The sequence below is a fragment of the Microcebus murinus genome, chromosome 12, assembly GCF_040939455.1.
Source record: "Microcebus murinus isolate Inina chromosome 12, M.murinus_Inina_mat1.0, whole genome shotgun sequence".
Taxonomy (NCBI): Eukaryota; Metazoa; Chordata; class Mammalia; order Primates; family Cheirogaleidae; genus Microcebus; species Microcebus murinus.
The window spans coordinates 57,459,718-57,483,252 of record NC_134115.1 but is presented as its reverse complement, the minus strand read 5'-3'; the positions used below and the strand labels follow the sequence as shown (position 1 = coordinate 57,483,252).

At 43.3% G+C, this 23,535-nt stretch overlaps 1 protein-coding gene, 1 non-coding gene and 1 pseudogene across 3 annotated transcripts in view; 1 reads left to right on the top strand and 2 right to left on the bottom strand.

The window, feature by feature from the left end:
- Positions 1 to 3,778: 3,778 nt before the first annotated feature.
- On the bottom strand, positions 3,779 to 3,840 carry LOC142874705 (U7 small nuclear RNA). Its single transcript, XR_012922347.1, has one exon. It is a non-coding gene; the product is annotated as a U7 small nuclear RNA (small nuclear RNA).
- A 1,936-nt stretch (positions 3,841 to 5,776) lies between these two features.
- Positions 5,777 to 6,763, bottom strand: LOC105874363 (PRELI domain containing protein 3B pseudogene; annotated as a pseudogene).
- Positions 6,764 to 14,704: 7,941 nt separating this feature from the next.
- Positions 14,705 to 23,535, top strand: part of UBAP2 (ubiquitin associated protein 2) — an 82,288-nt gene continuing 73,457 nt past the window's right edge. For both annotated transcript variants that reach the window (XM_076008805.1, XM_012770151.3), the window contains exon 1: positions 14,705 to 14,866. The gene's annotated coding sequence lies outside the window, so the exon portion shown is untranslated. The remainder of the gene's footprint in view (positions 14,867 to 23,535) is intronic.

Genomic DNA, 23,535 nt, shown 5'->3' with positions numbered 1-23,535 from the left:
TAATATTACCTGATCTTCATTGAGTCTGAAGGCCACAGAGCCCTAAAAAAAGTTCAGTGATGACATTATGTCAATAGAAAAAAGCCAAACTCTGTATAATAATTTTAAAGAGATCTATTCTGAGCCAAATTTGAGAATGATGACCCAGAGTCAAGAGTCCTTGAGCTAGTGGACTTGATGTGACTAGGTTACAGTTTGGTTTTATAAATTTCAGGGAGACAGGGGTTACAGGTAAAGTCACAAATCAATACTTGGGAGGCACAAATTGGTTTGGCCCAAAAAGGTGGGAGATCTCAAAAGGGGGGTTACAGGTTATAGGTGGGTTTAAAGAATCTTTGGCTTGTAATTGGTTAAAGACGTGAACCTTTGTCTAAAGGCTTCCAACGTTTTAACATAAGGAGCTGTTATCAGAGATAAGCCACCAGACATAGATTTGTTGTGTAAATTGAGGACCTGTAAGGTTTGTCTTGCATATCCTTAGGTCTGTTTTTTTTTGTTTTTTTTTTTTTTGAGACTGAGTCTTGCTTTGTTGCTGGAGTGAGTGCCATGGTGTCAGCCTAGCTCACAGCAACCTCAACCTCCTGGGCTCAAGCAATCCTGCTGCCTCAGCCTCCCTAGTAGCTGGGACTACAGGCATGCACCACCATGCCCGGCTAATTTTTTCTATATATATTAGTTGGCCAATGTCTTTCTTTCTATTTATAGTAGAGACGGGGTCTTGCTCTTGCTCAGGCTGGTTTTGAACTCCTGACCTCAAGCAATCTGCCTGCCTCCGCCTCCCAGAGTGCAAGGATTACAGGCATGACTTTAGGCCTGTTCATGGGTTACAAAGGATGTCCCCAAGAAGGGAGGGGGCATGATAAGGCATGTCTGACCTCCTTCCTCCTGGCAGGCAATTTAGGATATTCCTTTGGCCACAAGGGGGTCCATTTAGTCAGCCGGTGGGGGAGTGAGCCTTAAAATTTTATTTTAGTTCACAAGTAGAATCGCACTTGGTCCTCTGAGCTTCTCCTTTTAAGGCCCCAGCCACCTGTTGGAGGTGCATCCCATCAAAGCCTGCAGACCTTGGCTGAAGGTGTCTCTGTTTAGGAACTCCGTCCTTCACATTCGTACTTCAGAAACCAGGAAAACCTTCCCCTAATACCTGACATGGCCACTGATGGTCCCTGCTGAAGGGGCAGCCCTGGGCAGGTCACATGACCTACTACCACCCACAGTCTCAGCTGACTGGACCAGGCCTGGACAGCTCCATGTCCTATAAGGACCAGTGATCTATAGCATTATCTGGCTTGAAACATTGAGTGAGGCTCTTTAAGATCTCTTTCAGGAGTTTGTACCTTGTTAACAGGCATCCTGACCTAACCTAACTGGAGAAATTTCAATCTTCTTTCTAACAGAAAAATCTCAGTCTTTTCATATCTTGTGCATTGAGTTTCTCCTCTCAGAGGCCTTAGCTGCTGCCCTGCCTTCTGGCACAATTAATTGTCTATTTCCACACACTTGAAGAATTTGCATATCTGTTTATCTGCTAGATTATAACAGCCTTGAAGACAAAACCGATTTGTCTCCCCATTGCCTTAAACAGTCTGAGGCATTTATCTGTAGACCACAATAATTGTTTGTCAATGGGGCAGCAGCCTAGAGAAAGGAAATAATATCAGCTAATCTCTCTGGGGCTCAGATCCTCCTCCTTAAAATAGGGATAATGTTTCCTTGCTTGTCAGAAAGCTGAAGGAGATGAGCTCAGGAGTCATTTTCCAGATCTATGACATACTTCACAAGTTTCCCTAGAGCAGAGTTTGGTGTCAGAAATGTCCAAGTACTATGGTTTATCCTTCAACCAAAAGGCTTTTGGTCTTGCTTTAAGAAGCCAGCAGGTGTACCCATTCTGTTCCTGCTAAAGGCTATACTGGGCCAGAACGCGGTGGCTCACGCCTGTAATCCTAGCACTCGGGGAGGCTGAGGTGAGCAGATTGCTCGAGGTCAGGAGTTCAAAACCAACCTGAGCAAGAGCGAGACCCTGTCTCTACTATAAATAGAAAGAAATTAATTGGCCAACAACATAATATATAGAGGAAAAAATTAGCCAGGCATGGTGGCGCATGCTTGTGGTCCCAGCTACTCGGGAGGTTGAGGCAGGAGGATTGCTTGAGCCCAGGAGTTTGAGGTTGCTATGAGCTAGGCTGACGCTACGGCACACACTCTAGCCTGGGCAACAAAGCGAGACTCTGTCTCAAAAAATAAAAAAAAAAAAAGGCCGGGTGCCGTGGCTCACGCCTGTAATCCTAGCACTCTGGGAGGCCGAGTCAGGCAGATTGCTCAAGGTCAGGAGTTCAAAACCAGCCTGAACAAGAGCAAGACCCCGTCTCTACTATAAATAGAAATAAATTAGTTGGCCAACTAATATATATAGAAAAAATTAGCCGGGCATGGTGGCGCATGCCTGTAGTCCCAGCTACTCGGGAGGCTGAGGCAGGAGGATTGCTTGAGCTCAGGAGTTTGAGGTTGCTGTGAGCTAGGCTGACGCCATGGCACTCACTCTAGCCTGGGCAACAAAGTGAGACTCTGTCTCAAAAAAAAAATAAAAAAATAAAAATTAAAAATAAAGGCCATACTGAACTATCTTTGGCCTGAAAGGAGGCTGGAGCTGCTAGGAGATTATTGTTTGCCTGGGGGAATGTCAGAGAAGGTCTGGGCTGAACAGGTTGTCAACCCTTCCTTCCCCCCTAGGGTTCTATGAGTGTATTTTCTTTCCCCTCTAGGCTGGGAAGTATACTTATCTTCATCAGAGCAGATTTCTCCAGGGCAGTACCCTGTGTACCTTCTTGGAAGCTCAACAGAAAAGTTTTGCTTAAGTGTACTAATTTAAAGTTGACGTGCAAGTGAGAGCTCACCAAAAATATGCTTTCATTGGCGACCACAGCTGGCCCACCCTCAAGTTGGCAGAATTGGTGCCATATCAGATGATCTGAGGGGGTGGCCTCCTCATCATATCAACCCTGCCACCTGTCATTCTACTATTAGAACTTAATTCCTCGGTGTCTCTAGGGAGGTATTTCTGCTTCTAGAGACCCCTATTGACATTCAAATTTGTATGGAAGGAAGATTTTAGCAGAGATTAAACACAGGAGAAATAAATTACTTAGCCTGGCAGGTAAGACACTATTCATCAAGTACTATTGACCTCTATAACTTCTTTTTTTTTTTTTTTTTTTTGAGACAGGGTCTCGCTTTGTTGCCCAGGCTAGAGTGAGTGCCGTGGCGCTCTCTATATATTAGTTGGCTAATTAATTTCTTTTTTTTTTTTGAGACAGAGTCTCGCTTTGTTGCCCAGGCTAGAGTGAGTGCCGTGGCGTCAGCCTAGCTCACAGCAACCTCAAACTCCTGGGCTCGAGTGATCCTTCTGCCTCAGCCTCCCGAGTAGCTGGGACTACAGGCATGCACCACCATGCCCGGCTAATTTTTTATATATATATCAGTTGGCCAATTAATTTCTTTCTATTTATAGTAGAGACGGGGTCTCACTCTTGCTCAGGCTGGTTTTGAACTCCTGACCTCGAGCAATCCGCCCGCCTCGGCCTCCCAAGAGCTAGGATTACAGGCGTGAGCCACTGCGCCCAGCCTAATTTCTTTCTATTTATAGTAGAGACAGGGTCTCATTCTTGCTCAGGGGGATTTCGAACTCCTCGCCTCGAGCAATCCGCCCGCCTCGTCCTCCCAGAGTGCTAGGATTACAGGCGTGAGCCACTGCGCCCGGCCTTATAACTTCTTTTTTTTAAGGGATCTTTCAGTGAAAATTGGAAAACCTGCTAGGCAAATTCTAAAAGAGTTGTAACATTTGATCTCTATAATTTTATCTCCTATTACATCAACTCCCAAAGAACCTTCCCTTCAGCCAAATTGGTTTTTGAATCTACCTTGGACTTCTCCTCTGCTTGTTCACACAATTCCCCCTACCCAGGATTCCTGCCCGCCTGGAATATCTGCCCACCCATCTTCTCCTAGTCTGTCTCTTCCTTTTCTCAGCACATGTTTATTTAGTACATACTACACTGTGCCAGCATTGTGAAACATTGTGTCAAGGATTTTTGAAAATCGTTCACATCACCCAGAACACAACTGGGTGCATAGTGGGCATGGAGTAAACATGAGGTCAAACTTGCCTAGATTCCTTCCATATCTAAAATTTGCTTAGCACACAGCTGAGTCTAGAAAGAAAAAAAAAAAAGAAAAAAAAATAAAATTTGCTAAGTTCTAACTTGGGTACATGTGGGTGTATATTGGTTTGTATTTCCCCCTTGTAAGCAAAATGTAGACGTGCAAACAGAGATATTTTACAACTCTTTGAAAACATCACTCTTCATTTTAAAAATATCTATTGAGTATGTTTATTATGGGCTAGATTCTATCCTAGGTGCTAGAAATATAGACATAGAAAGGCATAGTCCTTGTCTTTATTTATTTTTTTTTGTTTTTATTTATTTATTTTTTGAGACAGACTCTCACTTTGTTGCCCAGGCTAGAGTGAGTTGGCCAATTAATTTCTTTCTGTTTTTAGTAGAGACGGGGTCTCGCTCTTGCTCAGGCTGGTTTCAAACTCCTGACCTTGAGCAATCCACCCACCTCAGCCTCCCAGAGTGCTAGGATTACAGGGGTGAGCCAATCCCGCCGGCCGTGTTATGCTGTATTTAAAAAAATTTTTTTTGAGGCAGGGTCTTTCTCTGTTGCCTGGTCTAGAGTGCAGTGGCATCATTGTAACTCACTGCAATCTCAAACAGCTGGGCTTAAGCGATCCTCCTGCCTCAGCCTCCCTGATGGCTATGGCTATACACACATGCTACTCACCAACATGCCTGGCTAATTTTTTTGTTTTTTGTAGAGATGGTGTCTCATTATGTTTTTTCTTTTCATAATTTATTTTCTAATAAATTATGAACCTCTGGCCTTAAGCAATCCTCCTGCCTTGGCCTCTTAAAGTGCTGGGATTACAAGCATGAGCCAGTGCGCCCAGCTAAATTGTTTTTTTTTTTTTTTTTTTTTTTGAGACAGAGTCTCCCTTTGTTGCCCAGGCTAGAGTGAGTGCCGTGGCTTCAGCCTAGCTCACAGCAACCTCAAACTCCTGGGCTCAAGCAATCCTTCTGCCTCAGCATCCTGAGTAGCTGGGATTACAGGCATGTGCCACCATGCCCTGCTATTTTTTCTATATATATTAGTTGGCCAATTAATTTCTTTCTATTTATAGTAGAGACGGGGTCTCGCTCTTGCTCAGGCTGGTTTCGAACTCCTGACCTCAAGCAATCCGCCCGGTCGGCCTTCCAGAGTGCTAGGATTACAGGCATGAGCCACCGCGCCCGGCCTAAATTGTTGATTTTTGAACAGAGAGGGGTGACATGTTTTTAAAATATAATTTCTCTATACATTTATTTTTTAATTAATTAATTAATTATTTTTCAGGTAATGACTTTATTTTTTCAGTTAACATAACCAGCCCACGGCACAGCATACTAAATCACAAAGTACAAATCCAAGGAAGGTAATACCTTTACTAAGTCACAAAATTTTGGCAAATCAATATAGTACTCTTTAATACAATAAAATTTTATTTTTGTTGGAGTCATATATTACTTTAGAGGGATTTTCACCCCAAAAATATATAAGTACAAAACCAAAACACTGGTTTTTAAAGGTGGTTTATAGCAGAGCAAGTTATCTTATACAAATTAATCTTTTAAAAGTATATAATTTCTCCTTTTAAAGTGAGTTCTCTCATGCAAGCTGTTGGAGTTACAGCATCAGGGCAATCTCTGCTTTGTTTTGGGGTTGGTCCAAAGCCAGGTAGAGTTCCAATGCATGAAAAGCTTTAAAATTCTACTTTAAGGAGAGTCAATGTCAATACCAATTTCCAGGTACTTTTAAGAAAACTTAAATTTTCATATAAATACTGGAAACCTTAAAATTAGCCATTTCAAACAACACTAATTTCAGATGATCCCTTTATTTAGAAGCCCTGTATCTCTGTTTTGAACAAGTCACATAGCCTAAATCAGCTTATTAAAAAAAAATTCTACCTAAAATATAGTTGTATTTTATAAATAACAAATAAATATTACCAGCTTGGAGAGACCTGGGGCACCCAACGTTATCTACCAACTGGTATTATCATTTTTCTACAAACGCTGCTGCTGCCATTGGAGTCCTTATGCTTCCTCTTGCTGAAGCCGTCAGTTCTTTAATCTCGGCATTTAATTTATGTATTACCCATTCCATTGCTTCTCAGCCTTTATTAGCATTTGAAGATATGGTACTTGTCATCAGTCCTTCAAGGTAACTGCTAAGGCTGACTCCTTTCACAGTGACTATGGCTTCTTGAGTCAAAATAGTTTTTTGTGAGTCCTGGGGATGTGGTTTGTATATAAGTCTCTCATCTACTGAAACCATATTTGTAAATGAAATATTAGTAGATTTAAGTTCCATTGTTTTCTCTACAGGATCAACTACAGAATATTCTTGCACATATGTTTTGGTTCTTGCTGCAGTAAAAGACTTCACAATGGAAGGCAGTCCCCTGTGCTCAGAAGTCTATGGCTGTGCAACTTTCCGGAGGGATCTATATGTCTGTCCAACACATCAACTCCCACCACACTCGGGTTCATAGGGTTTGGGTATTTCTGCATTGCAGCTGTGGTAACAGTTTCCCATGGGTGGTCAAAGACATGCTCCGAAGTCCAGATCTTCATGGTGCGGGCAGCCAGCGCTATGCCCGGGAAGCGCTAAGGGACAATGAAGCAAAGAGGCTACACCTGCCCCCGCCCCACACCCAGCACCCCGGCGCCCCGGTCAGCCGCGCAGCGCGCAGGCGCCATTGGGCCCTACGCGAGGGACGTCCCGACCCGGGCCCCAAGCCCTATCCCAGCCCGGGTTTTGCCCCAGCCTTGCGGGGCGCAAGACGACCCCGCCTCTTAGCGCCGGGCGATATTTATTTATTTTTTTGAGACAGAGTCTCACTTTGTTGCCCAGGCTAGAGAGAGTGCCATGGTGTCAGCCTATCTCACAGCAACCTCAAACTCCTGGGCTCAAGCGATCCTGCTGCCTCAGCCTCCTGAGTAGCTGGAACTACAGGTATGCGCCACCATGCCCGGCTAATTTTTTGAATATATATATTTTAGTTGGTCGATTAATTTCTTTCTATTTATAGTAGAGCCACCAGGCCCCACCTCTCTATAGATTTAAAATGCATTTACTGGCCTAGCATGTTGGATTATGCCTGTAATCCTAGCACTCTGGGAGGCCAAGGTGGGCAGATTGCTTGAGATCAGGAGTTTGAAACCAGCCTGAGCAAGAGCGAGACCCCGTCTCTACTATAAATAGAAATTAATTGGCCACCTAATATATATAGAAAAAATTAGCTGGTCATGGTGGCCCATGCCTGTAGTTCCAGCTACTCGTGAGGCTGAGGCAGGAGGATTGCTTGAGCCCAGGAGTTTGAGGTTGCTGTGAAATAGGCTCATGCCATGGCACTCACTCTACCCTGGACAGCAAAGCAAGACTCTGTCTAAAAAAAAATGAAAAATAAAAAAAATATATAAAATGCACTCACTTTGTAAAAGATGTATATGCCGCTTAAACCCAGGAGTGTGAGGTTACAGAGAGCTATAAACCACTGTACTCCAGCTCTGTGAGACAGAACAAAAATGTGTCTCTAAAAAAAAAAAAAAAAAAAAAAAAAAAAAAAAAAAAAACGGCCAGGCATGATGGCTCACGCCTGTAATCCTAGCACTCTGGGAGGCTGAGGCGGGTGGATTGCTTGAGGTCAGGAGTTCGAAACCAGCCTGAGCAAGAGAGAGACCCCATCTCTACTATAAATAGAAAGAAATTAATTGGCCAACAAATATATATAGGAAAAATTAGCTGGGCATAGTGGCGCATGCTTGTAGTCAAGCTACTTGGGAGGCTGAGGCAGAAGGATCGCTTGAGGCCAGGAATTTGAGGTTGCTGTGAGCTAGGCTGACGCCACGGCACTCACTCTAGCCAGGGCAACAAAGTGAGACTCTGTCTCAAAAAAAAAAATGAATATGCAATCATCTTTGAAGGAAACTATATGTATGTTAAATGAGATCTTTTACCTTGAGGACCACTGATTGAAGGTTCTAGTCTGTTCTTTATCAGGTAATTAATGGCCCTAGGTCCTTCCACTTCCCAAACCAGGGAATTACCAGAATGAAAAGAATTTTAGGCTGGCTGTGATGGCTCATGCCTATAATCCTAGCACTTTGGCAGGGAGGATTGCCTGAGGTCAAGAGTTTTAAACTAGCCTAAGCAAGAGTAAAATCCTGTCTCTACAAAAAATAGAAAAATTAGCCAAGCACTGTGGCATTTGCCTGTAGTCCCAGCTACTTGGGAGGCTGAGGCAGGAAGATCACTGGAGTCCAGGAGTTTGAGGTTGCTGTGAGCTACGATGATGCCACTGTACTCCAGCCTAGACAACAGAGGGAGACCCTGAAGAAAGAAAGAAAGAAAGAAAGAAAGAAAGAAAGAAAGAAAGAAAGAAAGAAAGAAAGAAAGAAAGAAAGAAAAGAAAGAAAAGAAAGAAAAGAAAGAAAAGAAAGAAAAGAAAGAAAAGAAAGAAAAGAAAGAAAGAAAGAATTTCTTCTAAGGGGAAGGAAGACAACTCCCATTCTTCCTGATTAGTATGCTTAATAGAACCCTAACATGCCATCTCTATTAGTCTGGTCAGGTTGTCATAACAAAGCAGCACAGACTGTATGGCTCAAACCACAGAAATCTGTTTTCTCACAGTTCTGTAGGACAGAGGTCCAAGATCAAGGTTTGGTTTCTTGTGAGGCCTCTCTCCTTGGCATGTGGATGGCTGTCTTCTTGCCCTGTCTTCACAGGGTCTTTTGTCTGTGTCTTATGTCCTAATTAAGATATTAGTGTTATTGGGACACTTGTCATATTGGATTACAACCTACCTCAATGACCTAATTTAACCTTAATTACCACTTTAAAGACACTATCTCCAAATATAGTCAGATTCTGTGGTACTTTAACATATGAATTTTGAGAGGACATAATTCAGTCCATAATATTATCCTAGAAATTTTTTTTTTTTTATTGAGACAGAGTCTCACTAAGTTGCCCTGGTTAGAGTGCTGTGGCATCAGCCTCGCTCACAGCAATCTCAAACTCCTGGGCTCATGCAATCCTGCTGCCTCAGCCTCCCAAGTAGCTGGGACTATAGGCATGTGCCACCACGCCCGGCTAATTTTTCCTATATATATTAGTTGGCCAATTAATTTCTTTCTATTTATAGTAGAGATGGGGTCTCGCTCTTGCTCAGGCTGGTTTTGAACTCCTGACCTTGAGCAATCCGCCTGCCTCAGCCTCCCAGAATGCTAGGATGATTACAGGCGTGAGCCACCATGCCAGCCTAACCATTATTTAGAGCATAAAAGTAAGACCTGAGTATAAAAAGCAACTCGAAAATATAGAAGATGTCATCTATAATCCCGATTATCTAAACCTGACTCATTTTACCACTATTCTTTTGATTTTTTTTTTTTTTTTTTTTGAGACAGAGTCTCACTTTGTTGCCCAGGCTACAGTGAGTGCTGTGGCGTCAGCCCAGCTCACAGCAATCTCAAACTCCTGGGCCCAAGCGATCCTCCTGCCTCAGCCTCCCGAGCAGCTGGGACTACAGGCATGCGCCACCATGCCCGGCTAATTTTTTCTATATATTTTTAGTAGGCCAATTAATTTCTTTCTATTTTTTAGTAGAGACAGGGTCTTGCTCTTGCTCAGGCTGGTTTTGAACTCCTGACCTTGAGTGATCTTCCCGCCTCGGCCTGCCAGACTGCTAGGATTACAGATGTGAGCCACCGCGCCCGGCTGATGTATTTTAATAGATTTTATTTCCTATGCATAGTGTTCTTACGTAGTTATATTTACTCACAGACATGATTTTGGCTTTTTATACCTAAAAGTATATAGCGAGCATTTTCCCATGTTCTGGCATGTTTTCTGTAAATGTTATTTATAAAGGTTGCATAATATGGGATCTTGTATGAATGCTGTCATTTACTTAAGTATTCCTCTACAGGCAGATATATAAGATGCTTCCAATATTTGCTGTTATAAATAAACCGTGAGAAATGTTTTTTCTCTATAACAATTTTTCCATATTTAAAGTTATTTCCTTAGGGCAGAGTACCAGAATTGATTTGTATGCTTAAATATATTATGACTTTTTGCTTTCCAAAAAGTTTATGCCAGCCCGGGCATGGTGGCTCACGTCTGTAATCCTAGCACTCTGGGAGGCTGAGGCGGGCGGATTGCTCGAGGTCAGGAGTTCGAAACCAGCCTGAGCGAGACCCCGTCTCTATTATAAATAGAAAGAAATTAATTGACCAACTAAAAATATATATACCCAAAAATATTAGCTGGGCATGGTGGCCCATGCTTGTAGTCCCAGCTACTAGGTAGGCTGAGGCAGGAGGATTGCTTGAGCCCAGGAGTTTGAGGTTGCTGTGAGCTAGGCTGACACCATGGTACTCACTCTAGCCCAGGCAATAAAGTGAGACTCTGTCTCAAAAAAAAAAAAAAGTTTGTCAATTTGTACTCCTATTAGCCAAATAACATAGTGCCTCTTTTACTAAACATTGATTAGAAGTGCATAGCATCATTATTTTTACTCCTTATTAATTTGGTATGCAAAATGTATATTATTGTAATAATTTGCACTCAATTTCCTGTGAAGTAAAACATTTTTCCATATATTTGCTGATTAGATGTATTCTTTCTCTTCTTTTTTTTTTTTTGAGACAGAGTCTTGCTCTGTCACCTGAGCTAGAGTGCCATGGTGTCAGCCTAGCTCACAGCAACCTCAAACTCCTGGGTTCAAGTGATTCTCCTTCCTCAGCCTCCCCAGTAGCTGGGACTACAGGCATGTGCCACCAGACCTGGCTAATTTTTCTATTTTCAGTAGAGACAGAGTCTCGCTCTTGCTCAGGCTGGTTTTGGGGTTTTTTTTTGAGATAGAGTCTCGCTTTGTTGCCCAGGCTAGAGTGAGTGCTGTGATGTCAGCCTAGCTCACAGCAACCTCAAACTCCTGGGCTCAAGCGATCCTACTGCCTCAGCCTCCCAAGGAGCTGGGACTACAGGCCTGCATCTCCATGCCCGGCTAATTTTTTCTATATGTATATATACATATATATATATATATATATATTAGTTGGCCAATTAATTTCTATTTATAGTGGAGATGGGGTCTCGCTTTTGCTCAGGCTGGTTTCAAACTCCTGACCTCGAGCAATCCGCCTGCCTTGGCCTCCCAGAGAGCTAGGATTACAGCCATGGGTGAGCCACCACGCCGGGCCTCTTTCTATTTTTAGTAAAGACGGGGTCTTACTTTTGCTCAGGCTGGTCTCGAACTCCAGAGCTCAAGCAATCCTCCCGCCTTGGCCTCTCAGAGTGCTAGAGTGCTAGGATTACAGGTGTGAGCCACTGCACCCGGCTGGGCCTCAACTTTGAATGAATGACTTCAGAGTCAGGTACAGTGGCACATGCCTGTAATCCCAGCTCCTGGGGAAGCTGACGTAAGATTACTTAAATCCAGGAGTTCAGGATTGTAGTATGCTATGATCATGCCTGTGAATAGCCAGGGGCAACATATGGAGACATGGTCTCTCAACAAACAAAGAAACCCCAAAAAGAATATCTGCTTCCACACACCTATCTTATTGCTACCATTTGTATAGGCTTCTCAGAATTTCTCCAGTGTATTTTCCATGACGTGCTCACTTCAATCTAGCCAAGAAGACTTAAGAAAGCAAAAACTGGGAAAAGAGATGATGCTGTCTTTTGCAGTCACAGGATGTGAAATTAGTTTTAGAGTCAATGTCTCAGAGTCAGGCCGGGTGGAAAAGAGGAGTGAAACCCCTTGGGGAGGGGGGCAGAAGGAGAGAGGATAATTGTATTTCATTGCATCCAAGTCCTAAAAGCTGTAATCAGTGAGATTTTAGGACTCTGATGCCCTTATTTTTTCTGATCCTAGGTCCTAGGTAGGACTTTTCCCTTGAGAAATGACAATTTAATAAAAACACCCAACACAGAGTACCTGGCACAGAAAAGGCAGATGTTTTTCAATATGAATATAAGAGAAGAAGAAATTTGGGCCTGGAGAAGTGACACAGTTTGTACAAGGTCACAGAGCTAACACATGGTCTCTGGTCTCCCTTTTCTTTCTTTGTTTCTTTAGAGACAGGGTCTCACTCTGTTACCCAGGCTGGGGTACAGTGGCCTAATCATAGTTCACTGCAACCTCAAACTCCTGGCCTCAAGCAATCCTCCTGCCTCAGCATCTCAAAGTGCTGGGATTACAGGCATAAGCTACGGTGCCTCGGCCTTCTTAATATTTACTTAAGTAATACACCAGTAACTTCTCCATGTCAAAAACTAAAACATCAGTCTCGTTGGGCCAGGACCCTCTATTATAAACCTCCTTCCAACTCCTCAGAGACAGCCACTGTTACCAAGCTTGTATAAATCCTTTCAGAATCCTTTATCCTGCTTTGTCCACTAAGTATCTGACTTTCAAGGTTGGCTTTTATCTTTGACTCTCCCACACATTTCTATAAGACAGGAATACAAAGAATAGGAAGACAGAACTGACCAGACACAATCCTAACTCCCTGACAAAAGAGGAGAGATAAGATACATCTACACATGAATGGTCATGATAATAAGTTCCATTTGTTAAAGGCACAGCCTCAGCATTCTTTGAGTAATTTAGATGAGTAACAAAGGCTTCCCTTGAGCTGGACCGGACCCTTTAAGGTTTCAACTGCCTCACTTCAAGTAATTTAACAGAAAACAAGTCTATTAGTAACTAGCAAGTTAGTAATTAGTATAGTGGCCTGAACAGATTTCAGTATAAGCTAATTCCTTTTCTATCATACTTAAACTTATTGGGCCCAAAGGGTACAAACAGAATGTGAACATAATTATTAATATTTATTGAGAGTTTACAATGTGACAAGCAGGTATTTTGATAATTTCATTTAATTTTTGCAACCTGGTGAAGTTATTGATCACAGTGGAAACTTCCAATTGAGGTAAGGCCTGCTGAGACTTCAAAGTCCTTGTGTCTATCTAACTAGCCTGGAATACCACCTGTGAGAATCAAATAGGCCAGTAAATGAGAAAATACTTTAAACTCTAAAACACTATGCTACAATTATAAACCATTATTTTATTTATGCTTAATTCCTGGAGTTAACAACCGATCAAATCTTTTCTTTCCATTTAAAGAGATTTTAATTTTTTTAAGAGTAGTGGGCATGGTGGCTCATGTCTGTAATCCTAGCACTGTAGGAGGCCGAGGCAGGCGGATTGCTCAAGGTCAGGAGTTCAAAACCAGCCTGAGTGAGACCCCATCTCTACTAAAAATAGAAAGAAATTAATTGACCAACTAAAAATATATATACAAAAAAATTAGCCCGGCATGGTGTCGCATGCCTGTAGTCCCAGCTACAAGGGAGGCTGAGGCAGTAGGATGGCTTGAGCCAAGGAGATTGAGGCTGCTGTCAGCTAGGCTGATGCCATGGCACTTTAGCCTGGGCAACAAAGTGAGACTCTGTCTCCCCCCCAAAAAAAAATAGTAGTGGGGTCTTGCAATGTTGCCCAGGCTGATCTCAAACTCTTGGCCTCAAGGTAACTTTCCAGCCTCAACCTTCCACCTTGCTGGGATTACGGGTGTGAGCCACCACGCCCACCCTGTCGGATCTTATTGAAAGGAGAAACATTCAATTTTCAAAGACAGAAATCCCGGGTTTGGGTCTCTTCAGCTATATACAACTCTCTAAGCCTGTTTCCTTAGCCTTGAAGTGGGGCAATCTCAGGCTCAAGGGATTGATCATATGATATAAAAATGACTATAAACGGCGCCCAATAAATGTTAGTCTTTTCACTCAGAAGGGGCTTGGAAGTGCAAAGCTCCACCGACATTTAACGAGACTGAAGTCGCGAGGACATCACGCCTTGGTGAGGTTCTTAGGGCCGCAGTTTTCCGGGCGAGCCGTTGGCGTTTTCCCGCGCAGGGGGCGGGGCAGAGCACGAGCCCAGAAACGTGGTCGTGGAACCTCAGCTCCTGCGAGGACCACACCTCCCAGCAGGAAGCAAGCTCAGCACCTGGCAGGCAGCATCCACTGGTATTAGTGTCAGGAAGCTAGCCTCGTCCGCTTGTCCTGGCCTTCCCTCGGCACTGAGGACTCTGGGGGTGCATGTTTGAATCCGCGGGGGGCAAGATGCGGAAGGGGGCGCTTTGCCGTGCAGCATGTTGGGAGTCGTAGTCCCTTGGTGCAACGTTTGGGAGGCTAGGCTTGCCTTGAGTGGTTGGATTACATCACATGACGGGAGAAAGGCGGCCGCAGGGGAGCCACCTGTGGTGCCTTGTGAGGTCATCACGGCGCGACAAGCAGCTGCTGTTGCGGACACCCTGGATGCGGTGGGTAACACTCTCCTGATATCTTCGAGTACAAGAAATGCCACAAAATCTCCCTTATTTGCTCCTTCCCCTTGTCTCCCTTCACTTTGCGCTGTTGGCTTCGCCGGGTTGGGGTGCGGACAGGGGCCAGAGGAGGTGGCGCGCTGTCCTGGCGGGCGGGGTAGCCGCGCGCTAGCGACGTGCAGTGGCTCCGCCTTCCCCCGTGACGCGGAGGCCACGTGACGGGCTGGGCTGCCTCTGCCGCCGCCGCCGCTTTGTAAAAGGCACATTGGCAGGTAACGAGCGGCGGCGGCGGCGGTAGAAGCAGCAGCAGCGGCAGCGGCAGCGGCGCGGCGGCGGGTCCTGAGTCCAGCGTGAGCGGCAGCGGTAATTGCCACCTTCTCTCTCTCCTTGTTCCAGGGCGTTCAGCGCTGCAGCGTGCGCTTTTTAGTCCTGGGTTCAGCTTTTCTGAACACCCAACCTCTTTCGGACTGCCCCAGCGCCCAGCCGTGTGGACCGGGCCAAGCTTCCCTCGCCAGCTTCACGCTCCCTCTGTGTGTCCAGGCCCGGACTCCCTCCTTCCTCTTCCCCTGGGTTGCCCTGTGCTACTTCCTACTTTCCGACATCCTAGTCGCTCGGGCCCCACCCAGCCCCAGGGGGCGCCTTCCCCTCCCCCCTTCGGGTTTCTGCCCTGGAGGGTGTGGTTTTCTCTCCCACCTCGGTCCCTGCTAGTCTGCCGCTGGAGCTCTCCCGCCACGCTGTCGCTCCCATCCTGACCACTTTTCCGCTTTCATGCCCGTGGCTAATCCTGGGACTGGTCCTCTAAGAGCCCAACTTCTGCGCTCTGTGACCTTTCCTGGCTTACCCGGAGGCATAGTTCAATTCTGCTTCTCCTTTTTATTTGGAGGGCTTTGGTCTTGGTTGGGACTCAGTTTTCCTCTTCACTCGTGGTTCCTGTGGTCTGCTTATGTCACAATTCTTTGCTGTAGATTTGAGAGTGCTTTGTAAACTGCGAAGCGCTGTTACAGTACATACAGTGTTATTCTTTCGTTGATGCATTACAACTCAGTTTTCTTTGCCTCGAAATTAAATTACTTTCCCACTCGGCTTTCCCTCCTTTCTTCCCCACCTCCTGAGTTTTTAATCTAATTAGTTGCCCGGGCGTCTCAACTGTCACCACTTTGGTCTCTTAGCCTTGCTTTAAGGGTTGATCTCATCATTTTTTAAGTATCCTGTTTGCCATAGTTTTTCATTTATTTATTTTTTACATTATTTTTATATACTTTTAGTTGGACAAGTAACAATTAATTTCTTTTCCATATATATTTCTTTCTTTTTTTTTTTTTTTTTTAGTAGAGACGGGGTCTCACTCTTGGTCAGGCTGGTTTTGAACTCCTCACCTTGAGCGTTCCTCCCTCCACAGTGCTAGGATTACAGGCGTGAGCCACCACACCAGGCTGATAGTCTGTCATTTATTACCACCTCTATTGGACATTCAGTATATGGTCTACTAATATTTAGGCTATCTTTCTCCAGCACCTGCGTATCCTAACAGTTGAGAGCTCTTTAATTAGAAAAAAAAAGTTTTTTAAAGACATGGGATTTTGCTGTGTTGCCCAGGCTGGCCTGTAACTCCTGGGTTCAAGTCATTCTTCTGCCTCAGTCTCACCACATCTGACTAGTTATGAGCTTTTTAAGGTCTTCATAAGGTATCCAAAGATAATCTTTGATTTGAAGGGCATATAATTAACTTTTTGGGTGAACCCAATTCTTATATTTTTCTCTTTTGCTATGATAGCACTTTTTTCACCATGGGGTATGCCACTAGTTAGTGTGTTCCTCACTTTTTACCATGAGTTGTACTTCCATTTTTGTGTCATTTTGTCAAAGGTGGAGGGAAGATGAGCATCATACCTAAGCTCTCCTGTATCCTAGGCATTGAGTGCATACATTGGTATGGTCCCCATCTATTTCAGGAAAAGGAATAAATTGCACTCTCTGACGATTATAGGGTTTTCCATTACACCAGCATCCTGTGCCTGCCTGCAAAGCACCTTGGCTAGGGCCACCCTCCCATTTCTGTGAAGACTTCTCTTATGGTTAGACAAAGGTAATTAGTTTCCCACACAGCTCTCTGGACTTGCTGCCAGTTTACCCCTCCTGATTTTCCTGCATATGGCTAGTTGACACATGTGATGAGAGAGTTTCTTTTTCTTTCTTTTTTTTTTTTTAAGTGTTGATCTTATTTTATTATCTGACTGGAAAACTAGACAATCCACCAACCCAGGAGGGGATCGGTGGGCTTAATCCTCCTCCTCATCATCTCCGGCTCCAGCCCCACCCTGACCCTTCTTGGCATTCTTCCTCTTCACACGGCCCGGGCGGCCACCGCCATACGGAGAGCGGAGGGAGAAGTCAACGTGCTTCTGGGAGAGTTTCTTTTTTACACCCCTGTCCTGCTTGTTTCCCACAGGTCTGATTTCCCCCATTTGCTGCCTTGCCTCTGACCCTCAATATTTATGAAACTTTTAAGAGACTGGAGGTTTTTGTTGTGATTGAAATAAGACTGGAAGTGGTGGCATGGGAGAGAATGAGGCCATGGGAAAGGGTTGTGGTAATTGCCCCTCCTGCCTGTTTCCTGCTGCTCTGGTTTCCTCTGGCTTCTCTTTAAATGTGGGCTGGACCAGCTGTAGTCACATGGAGTTGTCTTTAGAACATATTAGAACAACACTAACACCTCTGCTTCCCTTTCCTGGTAACTAGTGCAGCTTGTGCAGTCATCACCAGTAGTATCTCTCTTAATATTAGTGGGAGTGACTTATTTATTGTTTGAGAAGAAATGGTGGGAGAACATGGAGAAAAATGGGTTTATTTCATGCAATTGTGGGTTTTTTGTTTGTTTTTTTGAGACACAGTCTCACTCTTGCCGGGCTAGAGTGCCTTGGCTGTCGGCCTAGCTCACAGCAACCTCAAACTCCTGGGCTCAAGCAATCCTTCTGCCTCAGCCACCCAAGTAGCTCGGACTGGAGGCATGAGCCACCATGCCTGGGTAATTTTGTCTATATATATTTAGTTGGCCAATTAATTTCTATTTTTAGTGGAGACAGGGTCTTGCTCTGGCTCAGGCTGGTTTTGAACTCCTGAGCTTAAGTCATCCTCCTGTCTTGGCCTCCCAGAGTTCTAGGATTACAGGCATGAGCCACTTCGCCTCACCTGTTTTATAGTTATTTATTTATTTTTATTTTTATTTTTTTTGAGACAGAGTCTCACTTTGTTGCCCAGGCTAGAGTGAGTGCCATGGCGTCAGCCTAGCTCACAGCAACCTCAAACTCCTGGGCTTACGCAATCCTCCTGCCTCAGCCTCCCGAGTAGCCGGGACTACAGGCATGTGCCACCATGCCCAGCTAATTTTTTTTTCCTGTATATATTAGTTAGCCAATTAATTTCTTTCTATTTATAGTAGAGGCAGGGTCTCGCTCTTGCTCAGGCTGGTTTCAAATTCCCAACCTTGAGCAATCTGCCCGCCTCAGCCTCCCAGAGTGCTGGGATTACAGGCATGAGCCACCACGCCCAGCCTATAGTTTTTTAAAGAAAAGAAATTATTTTAGTTTTGCAATTTTTTGGTATCAGTGTTAAAGATAAGGTTTGTGAATTTCTGATTGGTGTAACTTATACCATGTTTCCCCGAAAATAAGACCTATCCATACGATAAGCCCTAGCAGGATTTCTAAGCATTTGCACAGTATAAGCCCTACCGCGAAAATAAGACCCAGTGATGGGCATGGCTAGACAGCGTATCTGCACAACCCATGGATTTCATTGCGGAGTGGTAAAGAAAATGAGCAGCCCTTCTCATCTGCCTCACAAGAGCTCTATTGTTCCACATGAGAGATTGGGGCCAATGGTTCTAAAGGAAATAGAGTCGCAAGAAATTCAGGATGGAATTTGAGGTTTAGAGAGTTATGATGATGTTCCAGAAGAAGATGCCTTAACCATATTTGAATAAATGTAGATTGTTGTACCGTACTTTAAAAAAATAACACATCCCCTGAAAATAAGCCCTAGGGTGTCTTCTTTAGGAAAAATAAATATAAGACCCTTATTTTGGGGGAAATGTGGTACTAGAGTGAGTTTCAATTTCAGATAACGTATTTTCATAGTGGACTTAAGAGTTCGCTTGAGTTAACTGTTCAGAATTAAAGTAGGCAATAGGGCTTACATTAAGGGGTAGATGCTTCATTTTAGACTTGGGTGCTCTTTTATTTTTTATTTTTGAGACAGAGTCTTGCTTTGTTGCCCAGGCTTAAGTGAGTGCCCTGGGGTCAGCCTAGCTCACAGCAACCTCAAACTCCTGAGCTCAAGCGATCCTCCTGCCTCAGCCTCCTGAGTGGCCAGGACTACAGGCATGGGCCACCATGCCTGGCTAATTTTTTTCTATATATATTAGTTGGCCAATTAATTTCTTTTTATTTATAGTAGAGATGGGGTTTCACTCTTGCTCAGGCTGGTTTCGAACTCCTGACCTTGAGCAATCCGCCCGCCTCGGCCTCCCAGAGTGCTAGGATTACAGGCCTGAGCCACCGCGCCCGGCCTTATTGGGTCTAATATTTAAAACATTTCATTGAAAATACATTTAAAGATTGTAGAGGAGAGAATTTCATTTGGATTTAAAGTTTTTGCTGTTACTTTGTTTCTTATTATTGGCTTAGTGTTACTAACTTGTTAAGTTAGGTGTCTGTAGGAACTTTCTCCTTTTTTTTTTTTTTTTGAGACAGAGTCTCGCTTTGTTGCCTAGGCTAGAGTGAGTGCCGTGGCGTCAGCCTGGCTCACAGCAACCTCAAACTCCTGGGCTCAAGCGATCCTTCTGTCTCAGCCTCCCAAGTAGCTGGGACTACAGGCATGAGCCACCATGCCCGGCTAATTTTTTCTATATATATTAGTTGGCCAATTAGTTTCTTTCTATTTATAGTAGAGACGGGGTCTCGCTCTTGCTCAGGCTGGTTTCGAACTCCCGACCTCGAGCAATCCGTCCGCCTCGGCCTCCCAGAGATCTAGGATTACAGGCGTGAGCCACCGCGCCCGGCCGGAACTTTCTCCTTTAAAGTTATATTGTATGTACACAATCCAGAAATACCTAGTACTTTTTTTTAAGACTAGTCAAGTGTAGTAGTGAGAAGGGGGGAAGAGTAGAACAAGTTAGTCTGTAACTGATTGAACAGTTGTGATAACTCACTATGTTGGACCTGCCCCTAGTACTTTCACTATGTACACTTTTTTCCCCTGTAATCTCAATATTTTCATCAAATTAGTCCTAGATATTATACCTATGAAGACTTTTACAGGCTCAGAATTTCTTCTTGTTAGTGGTGTCTTTCTTCTTCTGTACCTTTTATTTTATTTTATTTATTTTTTAGACAGAGTCTCACTTTGTTGCCCAGGCTAGAGTGAGTGCCATGGCGTCAGCCTAGCTCACAGCAACCTCAGTCTCCTAGGCTCAAGCAATCCTACTGCCTCAGCCTCCCGAGTAGCTGGGAATATAGGCATGTGCCACTATGCCCGGCTAATTTTTTCTATATATTTTTTTAGTTGGTCAATTAATTTCCTTCTATTTTAGTAGAGACGAGGTCTCACTCTTGGTCAGGCTGGTTTCAAACTCCTGACCTTGAGTGATCCACCCGCCTAGGTCTCCCAGAGTGTTAGGATTACAGGCGTGAGCCACTGCGCCCAGCCCTAGATAATGCTAAATTGTTTCCCATGTGTTATACAGTTCTCAGTCAGTCTCCTCATCTGAACCACAGAACACAGAAAATTGAGTGACTGTTTTCTCAATTCTCTTGATAGTACATAACTAATACCATTCTAGCTGTCTAGGGAAGAAGTTAAGTTCATACATGTAGTGGATATACCATGCTTTGGGACTTAATTATCAAGACTGGATGAGAGTTCTTCCACATCCCTGCCAGCATTTGATATTGCCTAACTTTTAGTTTTAGCCAGTTGTAATGGGATGTTTTAGATACATATTTTAGGAAAACCATGTGGCTAAATTTTGCTTTGTTAATGTGTTAACTTTTTAACTAAAGCATGGAGAACATTCATGTCTATTATAATTACAGGTATTTTGTATATATTTCTGCCATCATGTTTAGTCTTCTGCTTGCCTGATCAGTGTGTGTCTTTCTGTCCTTTTTACATTTTGGTTATTTTTTCTGTTTAATTTGCTCCAATATTTTAAGATTGTTCAAATCTATAAAAGCTAGTAGAAGAGTAATGAACACATGTTTATATACTTTTTCCTGAGTTACTGCTTAATATATTACCACATTGGTTTTTCTCATGTATATACTACATATATTGATGTTGACATTTATGCCTTAATATTTCCTTAGCCACAATTCTAGGAATGATCTAATAATACAGTATGCATAATATATGATATCAGTAATATCTGATATAACTCCACATTCAGACTTTCCCAATTGTGTACAAATTATCTTTTTACAGCTTTTATTCCTTTCTAATTAGGTTTTCTATATTTATATATTGTCACTGAAACACACAATTGCATGATAATCTATTTCTAAAGTAATTATTTTCAGTTATTTATTGGATATAACTGCTAGTCAGATCATCTAATAAGACATAACGACTGCCGTTATTTAGTTCAGATAATTCTCACCAATATAAGTAAATTGCTGGTTTATTGTAGGATAGGTAAACCTTTTTTTGGCTTTTGGAAAGCCTAAAAATAGTCTTTTTACTGCTGTGCAGACTCCAGGGTTTGAAACACTGATGAAAGTTTCTTTTGATGTATGAGAATGAGGCCAAACTATTACATTAGTAAAAATGTAGTGTATTCTGTTATTTTTGTGAAATGCTCAGAGTTTAAGATACTACAAATTAGGGCTGAATGATAGTTGCCCCTCCCCCAAAATGATACCTGCTACTCTATAGGGGTTCACTTGAACAGAGATTTATTGCTGCCAGCTGTCAGCAATGTTAGGTGCTGGGATACAGATGAATAATGCACAGTGCTTGTCTTTAAGCACAGTGCTTACGTTCTGGTGGGAAGACACAGTTTAAATCCAGTGCTTTAGGATTCCAGGATTTTGCTGCCAGTGACAGAAGAGTACTGTCAAATTTTTTTTTTCTTTTAGCAGGTGGAGAGGCATAGCCTTACTTTTCCTGGGCTCTTCCTATAACATCAAGTATGGTCAAATTCCTGAAGTTACATTTATTTCTCTTGTGAAAACACTTTGGATTTTGAATTCATAGTTCAATTTTATTACAATTTGTTATTTTGATTACCATTTGATAATTGTATCTTTTTTTGCCCTTGTCTGTTTAGTTTATTTGTAGCAGCTAGGAGGAGAGAAAGTTTTTTTTTGTGAGACAGTGTCTAGCTCTGCCACCTGGAGTAGAGTCCAGTGGCATGATCATAGTTTACTGTAGCCTTGAACTCTTGGGCTCAAGCGATCTACTTGCCTCAGCCTCCTGAAAAGCTGAGACTATAGGTGCCTGGCTAATTTTTTTATTTTTTGTAGAGACAGGGTCTTGGTATTGCCCAGGCTGGTCTTGAACTCCTGGGCTCAACCGATCCTTCTGCCTTGGCCTCCCAAAGTGATAGGATTACAGGTATGAGCCACCATGCCTGGCCAAAGTTGTTCTTAATATAAGCTACATGAGACATTTTCTTTTGTCTTTTTTTTTTTGAGACAGAGTCACTTTGTTGCCCAGGCTAGAGTGAGTGCCGTGGCATCAGCCTAGCTCACAGCAACCTCAAACTCCTGGGCTCAAGCAATCCTGGTACCTCAGCCTCCCGAGTAGCTGGGACTACAGGCATGAGCCACCATGCCCCGCTAATTTTTTCTATATATATTAGTTGGCCAACTAATTTCGTTGTATTTATAGTAGAGACGGGGTCTCGCTCTTGCTCAGGCTGATTTTAAACTCCTGACCTTGAGAGATCTTCCCACCTTGGCCTCCCAGAGTGCTACGATTACAGGCAGACTTAAGCCATCGGCCTGCCTGAGACCTGACTTTTTGTTTTTTTTTTTTTTTTTTTTTTTTTTTTTGAGACAGAGTCTCGCTTTGTTGCCCAGGCTAGAGTGAGTGCCGTGGCATCAGCCTAGCTCACAGCAACCTCAAACTCCTGGGCTCCAGTGATCCTTCTGCCTCAGCCTCCCGGGTAGCTGGGACTACAGGCATGCGCCACCATGCCCGGCTAATTTTTTATATATATATCAGTTGGCCAATTAATTTCTTTCTATTTATAGTAGAGACGGGGTCTCGCTCTTGCTCAGGCTGGTTTTGAACTCCTGACCTTGAGCAATCCGCCCGCCTCGGCCTCCCAAGAGCTAGGATTACAGGCGTGAGCCACAGCGCCCGGCCTGACTTTTTGAATATTAATTGTGTATCCTATTTTTAGTGGTTGAACCGTTAGTCCATTTTGTAGTTCATGATGTCTAGATTAATTATATACAGTTTTTGGGGAAAAAACCATTCATTTTACTGTTCCTGGAATGTAAATTTATGCATTAGCTGAGATACTGTACATGAAGGTGTCAACATCATGGTTTTGGAGGTATCTTCTGGTCCTGACACTTGGTGATGCTACCTTGAATAAGTACAGTATGTGTCTGTAATTTGGGATTTAATGATCTGTTCAAAATTTTATTAAATGGCTATTGAAATTTTCGTTATTCACAGCATGTTGTTAACAAACATTCTGTAACTTTTCAGAATGATGGAATGTGTCCTTGTTTTTCTTTCAAGGTATGATGTTACATGAGTTTTAGATAAGTTTTACCCAACAGTGCTTTTTTTTCATGCCTTAAAGTTAGGGTCCGAATGATGTATTTGTGTTATTTGCTTACATAAGTTTTAGCAGAATTACAGGTGGCTGTTAAGTCAACTATTTTCAGTTCCTTCTTAAACTGAGATCACTTAAAAAGGCAGCTGTTTCACTGAGGTATCTTATCTCAAAAGAGTCCTTGAAAAAAACAGGATTTTAGACTTTTTCTAAAAATGTTTCTTTTACATAGAAAATCTTTAGT